The following is an 11,391-nucleotide window of genomic DNA, read 5'->3' on the forward strand; positions in this document are numbered from 1 at the left end:
GAGAGATTTGCTGTTTGGACTCCCTTTCATATAACCCACTTGCTGTTTGGATTCCCTTTTTCCAGGGTTGCATTTTGAAGTTATAGTTTAGATAATTCCCAAATTATCCTCACATATTCAATATTACAATTAGGACTCCCTGATTTATTTAACTCAACAACTAGATGGCTGCCACGTGTACGAAAATGATGAGTCCAAATAATCAAACCATGGACCCGTCTGGCCTGACTCTACCAAGGTTAGTCGTGGGAGAATTGAGATTTGCTGGTTGTCGTGAAGTCCCACTTATACGAACTCATCTTCTCCATTGTGAGTTTCTTATGCTCATCTTCTCCATTACAACCATTATCATGGCTGAAGATTCTGGATCAAGATTTAGTGATATCATTGCTCGAGTTAGGAAGCCAAAGAATCTTCAGGTAATGTGAAGAATCTCTCTCTATCTACATGTTTGTTAATCCCAAATAAAATTAGGGTTTTTGTTGCAGCTCTCTCTCTCTATTTACATGTCTGTTAATCCCAAATAAAATTGTTATTCCTACTTCACAATGGTAAATTAAATGAAAACATATAGAACAATCACACTGATTAGAAAAAAAGAACAACATCTAACAGTAAGATTGATGTATCATTTACGCCAATCCCTAAACCCAATATACCAATTAGTTGATTTCCATGAAAGAAACCCATTTACAAGGGCAAGGAAACCACTGCTACTTTTTCCATTAAGGTAAAAAACAGGTCCTTGTTATGTTAGGTTGGGATCCCTGTTAGGTTTTTTTTTTATTTCAAAATTAGGGCACTTTTGAGCTTGATTTCTAAGAGACAAAATTGTTCCAGTATTGATTTCTAAGAGACAATGAAAGTGTTAGTATTTTTGAAGTTTGTATGGTTCTTTGTTTCATTATTCTGCAGGTGGAAAAGATTGCAGACACATTCTCGTCGGTTAAGCAATATTGTTCATGAATTGGGATAACAGCAGCAAGGAATTGGGATAATAGCAAATCTCCTAACATCCGTTGGGATAACAGCAATATTGTTTCATAAAGTAAAGTTCATTAAAATTCCTCAAGGTGTTCGATAAAATTCCTGAGAGAGATGAAGTTTGTTATTCTTCAATTATAGTGGGTCTAACTCAGAATTCCCAATCTTCTAAAGCTCTTTCTTTATTTGCTAAAATGAAATCTTGTAATGTTGGGTCAACTATGTACAGTATTTTTGGTGCTCTTCGTGCAACTGCTGAATTAGTGGGTCAAATCTTTAATGGGTTACTATCAGAAGTTAATATTGTTGGTTGGAACTCTATAATGGCTGCTTATGCCCAACAAGGAGATAATAAATCTGTGATTAACTTGTTTGAGGAGTTCAATCCAAATACTGTACATCATGAATTGGGATAAAGCAATATTGTTTCATAAATTAAGTAATAACAAGTTGGGAGTTCAATCAAAATACTAGTTTCATGTAACACGAAAAGTAATGATTCCATCTAAATTCAAAAATACTATCCTGACTTAACACCAAAACTATTGGTTCTTGTAACACCAAAAAGACTCCTGTAACAACAAAACTATGAAACAATATTGCTAAAAGACTCCTCCTGTAACACCAAAAGTGTAACAGCAAATGTACTCTTCTTAATCAAAATACAATCCTCTCAATCAATTGTTAACGGTAACATTAATTGTTACGTTGATTTCTTCTAACTTCTCCTGAAACTGTTTGCGATTTGTTGATGTCGCCATTCTTTCATTTTCCTCGTGGCTTACCGGTCGCAGAACCACCTGATTTCTTTCGTTTCTTGGTCGCATTAGCAGTACCTGGAGTAGCATTACCAATTTCTTTGCACGGGAGGTTCAGTATGTGCTCGATGCCTACTTCTTTTAAGCCTTCTCGGACCCCTCTTTAATGGTGGTGAAGTGACAATTTCAGGAGTCTGCAACAAGAAAGAACAAAACTATTTAAACAACAAGAAAACAAAATATAAAATGTTGTAACTAACACCAAAAGTATAACAGCAAAATACTACATAGCACCAAAAAAGTATAACAGCAAAGACTCCTCTGAAATAAAATACAAAATGTTGGAACTAACACCAAAAGTATTGATTCTAACACCAAAATACTCCTCCTGTAACAGCAAAAGTATAACAGCAAAATACTCTATAGCACTAACAAAAATATAACAGCAAAGACTCTTCTCAAACAAAATATAAAATGTTGGAACTAACACCAAAAGTATTGATTCTAACACCAAAAAGACTCCTCCTATAACACCAAAAGTATAACAGGAAAATACTCTTCTCACTCAAGATATAAAATTTGGAAATAACTTTTTCAAGATCGATACCATCAAATTCAAATACCAAATCAAATGAGGGGATACCAGGATAAGCTGGCAAGATATAACAGGAAAATACTCTTCTCTCCCTAGCAAAATATTTAGAAATATGAAACAAATTATAATTCATTAAACAAAAAGTAACTTACTGTATGCTTAATAAACTCATATGAACTTTGATTAGGTGATGGTGTACTAGTCTCTATAGGTGGTAGTTGTGTAGAACCTTGAGTATACACCATATCCGTAAGTCCCTGTTTTAGTGTCGACGTTATCCTTGGGTGAATGAGAAAGATGAAATCAATATATATTCAGTATTATTCCATGACATTCTGTACAACAGAATCAAACCCCCAATTGAAGGTTTCTCCCAATTTTAAGAACCCTAATATTAGAACAAACCTAATTTAAAAAAAAAATCCCAATTTCAGAAAACCTAAATATTGGAACCTAAAATTGTATAAAGATCGTAACTTGTAGAAAGGTAAAGCTAAAAAAGCTTTTAAGAACCCTAATATTAGAACAAACCTAATTTTTAAAAAATCCCAATTTCAGAAAACCTAAATATTTGAACCTAAAATTGTATGAAGGTCATAAATTGTAGAAAGGTAAAGCTAATAAGAACTTACAGCTTAGTAGAACTCGTTATACATATAACCCAATAGATTACTGCAAAAAAGAACTCAAAATTTGGAGCCCAATCGGTTACTGCAAAAAATAACTCAAAAAAACCCTAAAATTTTAGAATGGAAGAAGATGAAGGTAGATAGAGAAGGTGAAGAGCATTCGTAACTCACTTACTTAGTGAGACTGGTTTCCTTCTTCCACTCGTTTTTGTTAACAGCTACAGAGAGAGAATCGAAGAAGATGGAGGAGATGAAACTCGGTTTTGGACTCCCTTCTCTCCCAATCGATTTTTAGAATTTAGATGGGAATCGGGTTCAATCACCTAGGGTTGGACTCGCGGGTCATATGTTTAGGGTTAGTTAATATTAGAGTTAATAAATAGGATGGGTTAGGTTAGATTGAGGGTAAAATTGTATTTTTCATTTGCTTAGGGTAAAATAGTATTTTCATCTCAAAATTTTTGTTTTGCTGTTATATTTAACTATTTTTTTGAAAAAAGGAGTCCAAAATGCAACTCTGAAAAAAGGGAGTCTAAACAGCAAGTGGATTATATGAAATGAAGTCCAAACAACAAATCTCCCAACCGAAAATGAGAGGAAGCTATAAGAGGGAGAAACAATGAATTCTGAAAACATGTCAAGGATGCACAACCAAAAGAAAATGAGTTGCAGGTCCAAAGTAGGGGGTGGACATAGTGCACATTTTTTTTGTTGAACTAACCTTGCATTAATGAATCAAAACGTTATTAAAGTAAGTATCAATTAAAATACAAGGAATATTCTTCCAAACTTTGCTTCTATTGCGCTTCCTTGCCCATCTTGCTAGCTTGTTTGCATTTGAGTTTAATTCTCTTTTAGTGAATTGGAATTGAACCGCATCAAATTCTTTTCTGCTTTCTCGGATCTTCCTGACGTGAATCAAGGATTGCCAGTGAATAGTATGGCGATTGTTGCCAAGATGTTTGATGAGATTGAAATTATCACTTTCTATGATTATAGATTTGTGATTCTTAGATTTCGCCCATTGCTTTCCGAAAAGGATAGCCATGACTTCACATTCTTCGCTATTCCTGGCTCTTGTAGATTTTGCTTGTGCATGTATAAGTTTTGCATTAACATCATGAGATATCATACTAATTCCCACATTGGATGTAATATTTAAAAAAGAAGCATCAACATTGATCTTGATAAATTCATTAGTCGGAGTTGCCATTTTTCTAGAGGTTTTTGTTTGTTTCTCACCGGTTTTTTGTTTATTTTTGGAAAGTTTTCTATCATTTTGATAATTTGCGGAAGATCATTAATTTCATGTTGAAAGCAATGGTCGCAACGTATTTTCCATAAAATCCAAAGGATGGTAGTAAAGTGCATATTCTCTGCGGTATGACAAAGATCAGGATGTTCTTCCCAAGAGAAGATCCATTCTACAACGGAAGAGATGTTCTCAGCGATGATATTATAGTGAAACCAAATATTTTTCGCTATGGCACAATGTAAGAGAGCGTGCTCCATAGATTCAATGGCTGTACAATTAGGACAATTCGTATTGTTGTCAATATATTTGCCTATTCTTTCTCTGACCGGTAGAGCTTTATTGCAAATTTTCCAGATAAATATTTTGATTCGAGGGACAGCAGGGAGTGACCATATGAACTTCCAGTTCCGAGAGTTAAGATTCTGGTTAATGCTATTGGTGCTTAAGTGCTGATACATAGAGGCCACTGTAAATTTTCCGGATTTTTGACAGTTTCCATTTAAGGTGATCTTTGCCTTCGGTATTCACAGGGATTGCTTTGATTAAGTTCTGAGTACCGGTATCGAAGTTTGCATTCAGGATGTCATTGTGCTAGTTGTTATTCGTAATCAGCTGCGCAACTTTGGTAAGATTAGATTTATAGTTATTACTCACAGTTCTATCCATCTCAGGTATCCAATTATCTTCCCATATGTTAATATCATTTCCTGACTACACTTTCCATTGGGAGAGATCTTCAATAAAATTGTAGTGCTTTCTTATATTTTTCCAGATCCAAGAGTGATGAGCTTTAGCTGGACAAAGAGTGTCAGAGTTGGGAAAATACTTACCTTTGATGAGTTTGGCCCATATAGCTTCTGGATTAGTCTTGAGTCTCCAGGCCATCTTAGTAAGCAGAGCCGTATTGTCGAGTTCTGGCAGATGGATACCTAGGCCCCCCATGGCTTTCGGTAAACAAATATGAGACCAGACTTTGGTGCACAAACCTTTTGACTTACCCCACCAGAAGTTCCGTTGAGTGGACTTGATGCTTTTGCTAATTCCTTAGGGAATAACAAAACACTACATTGATATCGGGGTACGGCTACAGCTATGGCCTAGATGACCACAGTGCGACCAGCTTGTGATAGATAACAGTGATTCCATTTATTCAGCTTGTTTTTTATCTGATCTAGTATGTCCTTAAAAACCTTAGTCTTCTGTGCTCCAATGAAAAGCTGTGAGCCAAGGTATTTCTCTGAAGTGGACGCATACTTCACTTTAAGGGCTCGCATAATAAGGCGCTTGAACTTAGGGTGTGAATTCTTCGAGTAAAAGATGTTAGATTTGGTATAGTTAATCATTTGCCCCGAAGCTTCACTGAATTCCTGCGGAATCTTTTTAAGATTGTGAACATTGTCTATCGTATTCCTACCAAAAATGATGCAGTCGTCTGCAAAGAGGAGGTGAGAAATTTCCAGATCAGAGTGATTAGTGGGGAAGCCTAAGAACCTGTCTTGATTATTAGTAGCCAATAATTTACGACTAAGTCCTTCCATGACAAGCGTGAAGAGGAACGGCGATAGGGGGTCTCCTTGTCTAATCCTTCTTATAGGGTAAAAAGTTTTGCCTGGCGACCATTGATAAGAACTGCCATGGAGGAGGTTACAATACAGGTATGAATCATTTTAATCCAGTGCTCCGCATAACCTAGCCTTCTCATGATATTTATAAGATAATTCCATTCAATTCTATCAAACGCTTTAGACATGTCTAACTTGAGGCCAAAACAACCCGCTGCTCCTTTCATTTTCTTGTACGAGTGGATGATTTCCTGCCCCATGATAATGTTATCGGTAATTTGTTTGCCTGGGACATAAGCGGCTTGGTAAGGGGAGATGATGGGATCTAAAGTATTCTTGAATCTCTCTGCCAACACTTTCGTGATGATCTTGTAGGTGGTATTTAACAGGCTGATGGGACGGAAGTCTGCTGGGTTTTGGGGATGAGGCAGATATGTGTATGATTTATCTCGGGAGGGAGGCAAGCGGAAGAGAAAAAGTTTTCAACTATAGCATAAATGTCCTCGTTAATTGTCTCCCAATTCTATTGATAGAAGAAAGGAGGGTAGCCCGGGCCCGGTGCAGCCTCTTTCTTAAGACTATTATGGCCCGGTCTATCTCTTCTTTAGTAGGAATAGCAACTAGGCTAATATTCTGGTTATGGGTGATGGTAGGGTTGAAAAGATTATTAGAATTAGGGTCCTCTCTAGGGTTAATAGTGGTACTTATGTGAAGGAGGTGGGATGTGAATATGTCTTGAATCTCATGAATATCCTCTTTCCAATCTCCATTACTATCCTTGATGGCGCTGATATTGTTAGTTCTATTTTGCTGGATGGCTTGTGAATGGAAATATTTAGTGTTTTTATCTCCCAGCGTGATGAAGTTGTAGCGCGATTTTTCCTTCCAAATACTTTCTTCTTGGAGGTAGAGATCTTCCAATTCTAAGTTGAGCCGATTATATTCTTCCTTCGATCTACTATTCTGTATATTTTTTGTGATTTTATTGATGTTGTTCTCTATGTTACCAAATACGTTTTTGTTCCAATAGGTAAGCTTCTTATTGAGCTTCTTAAGGTCCCACTGAATGCTATTCGGAACTTGCTTCTGTTTAATAATATTCCAGTTATCTTTAATAAAGTTGAAACAATCCGGGTATCCGGGTGAGTCATCCAGGTCCTAATAAACTTGAATGGTTTCGGATGGGATTGGCTCTGGTCTATGTTCTTAAGAAAAATAGGCGAGTGGTCAGAACCCACTGCATCTAAATGAGTGACACCTGAATTCTGAAATTGAAGAAGCCAAGGCAGATTAGCCATTGCCCTATAGAGCCTTTCCTGAATAAGATTATCCCCATATTGTTTGTTACTCCAGGTGTACGGTTGGCCCTAATAACCCATATCCATGAGACCCAAATCGCTGAGGATTTCAGTAATCCTATTTGTATAAGAGTTAGACCCTGTAGTACCACCAATTTTGTCCGTAGGGTCGAGGATGCAGTTAAGATCTCCTATTACTATCTAGGGAAGATCTTTATTAACTTTAAGATTCATAAGGGTTTTCCAAGGTTTGAGCTTGTTCTTGTTATAGGGTGATCCATAGAAACCCGACATCATAATAGTCTGAGGATACTTAGTGCTGTTTATTTCCGCATGAATGATATTGCTGTCAGCGTAAATAATCTTGACATCAAGGTTATGCTTCCGGTAGAGCGCTAGACCACCTGCTTTGTTAATAAGTTCCACATAGTGATTAGAATAGTGTTTGTTAATGGGAATATTTTTGTTCATGGTATTAGATTTGTTTTTCGTCTCCGATATGAAGATGATGTCCGAATTATTCTTCATAATAAGCGCCATGATATGTTTCTTAGTGAGGAAGGAAGAGGCTCCTCTAACATTCCAACTTAAGATGGATGGGTTTTTCATCAAAAGAAGAGAAAGCCGACGCCGTCTAAAGGCACCCCTAGGAAGACTAAGGTCAAGAAGAAAGGCTCGCCGAATCAACCAAAAAACAGTAAAGACTATAAGAGCACCTCAAGAGAAGGCCCAGGCAGCAAAAGTAAAACAGGAATCACAGCATAAGTAACAGCCACAGATAACACAGGATGCAGAAGCTAAAGATAATATGACACCAAACCAGAGCTAAAGGAGCTAAAGATAATAAGACACCAAACCAGATCTAAAGGAGCTTATAACATATAGATAACATAAGAACATAAACATTAATATAATACGAACAGGAACATACAACAGTAAACGATAAAAGGAACTAAAAACCTAACAAAGACTACTAGAGCTGCAGCATCAAAATGAACCAGAAAGATAAACCATGAAACTAAAACCACTAACTATCTTATACTAATCAGGATTAGTATGCTGCACAGAACCAACACAAAACCAGAAGAAAGAACTAAACTGAGAAGAAATAGGACAAACTAAAGCCACAACACTTAGACTAAGAAACACCTCCACTAACAACTAACTTAATCAAGAGAATTAGTCTGTTCTTTTCCGCCACCCGACCTTGCCTCTGATGCTCGACCTGGAGATACGAGCAATGAATCCGCAAATATGTGTCTTCTCCTTTCTTCTTGACTGTCTATTGCTCCAGGGGGGGGGGGGGGGTGGGGGACAGTACCAACTATCTGGAAATGGTGGAGAGAACCCAAGCGAATCAGAAGAATTCTTAGAAACCCATTGGAGTTGATTGCCTCCCTGTGAAGAGCTCCCACCCACTAACATATCTCTTTGTTTCTTAGCATAAGATTTCCTGACCTCACCCTCTTCTATCTTTACTCCGATGAGAGCCTGCGGTTCCTTCCTCTTACCTCTTTGCTGAAAGAGATCATGAGGTGGAATGGGAGCTTTGGGTGGTTTGGGATTATTTGCTATTGTTAGAGCCCAGTTCGAAACAGGAAGAGACTGACTAGGATTAATGTCCATAGGTGTAACAGAATGTTGAGTGTTGGCTCTAATACAAGGAGTCATCGGGTGTTCTATGATTCGACAGATGTGGCAAATGGCTTTGGGAAACCTAAGATAGCTAAAGTTAATCGGTTTACCACCATCTGTGAATATAGAAGTTAAGGTAGACAGGAGAGGAGTTCTTACATCATACATGAATTGAATCTTGAGGAACGGCTTGGTGAGCATGTAAAAATTCTTCGGAAGGATCTGCAATATGTACCCCATGCATGAGAAGATAATCTCTAAGTCGTGCTGGTTCTGGATCGATGATGGAAGATCTGAGAAGTGACACCACATAAGCTCTTGCATCAGCTCTGGTAACTCTGCTCCAAAGGGAATCCGATCTCTTGCATTACTACTAACAACCCTCGAATGATCAAGGGGCGACCTTGATTGATCTCATTCATAACTATGAGATTGCTAGGTTTGATCAGGAAATAGTTATGGCCTTGATTGATTGGAGTGATCTGACATTCTCTAAAGAACTTGGATTGATACGAGAGATGTGACGCCCCGTGTTCCGAATCACGGTTTGCCCGACAGTTTATAAAAGAAACTCGGTCTAATACTAACTCAAACCAGTTTCAAATATAAACCCAAGCCAAAACTCTCATCACGGGTTACAAATCACGAACAAACACAGCGGAAAAACAAATATAGTTTAAACCTTTTGAAAATATGCTCGGAAAATATGTAACCCAAAATAGTTTTCATAAAGAGAAAAACAACTTGAATTAATGTTTATGAATAGTTCACAGAAGAGACTAAATTTGGACAGAGTCTCCTCTATAAATTGAACATATCAAACCTGAAAAACCTGTCAAACATTCATACATATCTCACAAACTTCTAAATAACAATAGCATCAAATAAAAAGTGATAATGTGCATACTATTTACATGTGTACAATCACAATCGAGGGAGAAAACGATCCTAACTATTCTAGATGATACATATATAATATTAACGTTGTGATTATGTTGAAAATATAATAGAAATTATAATCTTACATAAATATGAGTCGTCGAAGTAAACTATGTCACTCCGGGTCACCAATACCTGCAACTGAACAACAACAAATAGGAATGAGATAACCCGAAGGTCAGCTCAGTAGGATACCTAGACATCCTACCCGCACCACACACATCAGCATTTTAATATATCAATAGTTATAAGTGTTACATATATACAGAGATGTCAATATGCACATGAAGCAAAACAATATAGCAAGATAGTTCTTCTAGCTTACCAAGATCACGACTGAATACGCCCTCAGTCGGGGTCACCTACTATTCGGCTAGGAAGAACCGGTAGGCCTTTGTTAGTGCGTAGGCAGGCGGCGCCTTATCGAACGTTTGACTACTGCAGTGTACACATGGATCCACGTAATACCCCGGTAAGAGCTTCCGTAACTCTCCCTTCGTCATCATCGCCCATCGGGCTGACTTGTGATCTCAATACGCATCGAATAGTAAATCTCACCCAAACAATGATACACTTAGAATATGTCATGACTTACCCATACGACTATAAGAGTATCGTCGCTTAGTAGAGCCATATACCCACGGCGATACAATTATCTCGTCTTGAGGCGCGTCCTATCTCCGGCCAGATCTGACGCTTCCTCGCAAGGCAACTCATTGACCATTCGAAGAATACCCAAACATATGCATGAACCTATAATAATATTAAATGATCTGATAGGCTCCCAAAGCTACAAGAACAGAGCCCTCCTAACAAGTCCCATCAACCGAAGGAGAAGAGCGTTCTTGTGTCTCAAGGTAAGGTAAATCCTGTTTAAAGCCAAGCTTTTACAAGTTTCCACTTTCAGGGATTAAGTATTTTCTTATTAAGAAAACTTGGGTAAACACCCTCTTTCGGTTCGGTGAAACATTGTAAGTATCAAACACAAGACATTACAGAATTCAAACCACACTCACCAGTGGCTTAGCAGAATAAATAAACAAACATGACACTGGTCAGTCCCCTAATCACTCCAAGGGTCGGAATACCCCAACTCCCAATCTCTCTCGGACCCCATTCCGGGTAAACAAGAATGGTCGTTACCAAACGGCTGGCCACACGCACCGAGTGTAACCCTTAACATGAATTCATGGCTAATCCATAACAGAAATATAAACAAGGGGACCAACCAATGCCCAGCGTCAAACAATCAATACACGTAACACAGATCAAGCGATTCCGCCTCCATGTTATACACGCAGCTCAAGCGATTCCGCCACCACGTGTTTACAATTCACACAAAACGATCACACAGATCAAGCGATTCCGCCTCCATGTGATTATTTTTTCAGAAAAACCAATTTGTTTTGAAAAGAGAAACATCCATAACATAGAGTACACCACATACATACATATCATATCATATCATATCATAAATTGAACTAGAGAACTATAAGAAAAAAATGACTATATATATATATAATGGTGAAACGGGGAATACCCGTGCTCCAAGTAAGATTCGTAGGATCCTACCTCTCCTTGCACTTCCAATAGTGTCTTTGACTAAGCTCCGCCTGCCCTCGAGCTCTCTATAGCAGTACAGTAGTCTCACTGGAATATAAAAGGACAAAACGGTCATTTGACAGTTACATAACTGTCAAGACTCCTCTTGCAAAGCAAGAATGCATAAAATGAAT

The 11,391-nt window shown here is 37.8% G+C and overlaps 1 long non-coding RNA gene across 2 annotated transcripts; it reads right to left on the minus strand.

Annotated features, from left to right (window-relative positions):
• Positions 1 to 1,441: 1,441 nt before the first annotated feature.
• LOC147555856 (uncharacterized) lies at positions 1,442 to 3,273 on the minus strand. 2 transcript variants are annotated; one of them, XR_015235029.1, is made up of 4 exons: positions 3,138 to 3,273; positions 2,970 to 3,048; positions 2,490 to 2,616; positions 1,442 to 1,936 (listed from the first exon to the last, which is right to left on the minus strand). It is a non-coding gene; the product is annotated as an uncharacterized LOC147555856 (long non-coding RNA). The 2 variants fall into 2 exon arrangements; XR_015235028.1 differs by having other exon boundaries at positions 3,142 to 3,271.
• Between the last annotated feature and the right edge of the window lie 8,118 nt (positions 3,274 to 11,391).

This window comes from Eschscholzia californica, unplaced genomic scaffold (assembly GCF_041429995.1).
Source record: "Eschscholzia californica isolate CP2 unplaced genomic scaffold, dmEscCali1.0.p SCAF_2, whole genome shotgun sequence".
NCBI classification, from domain to species: Eukaryota; Viridiplantae; Streptophyta; class Magnoliopsida; order Ranunculales; family Papaveraceae; genus Eschscholzia; species Eschscholzia californica.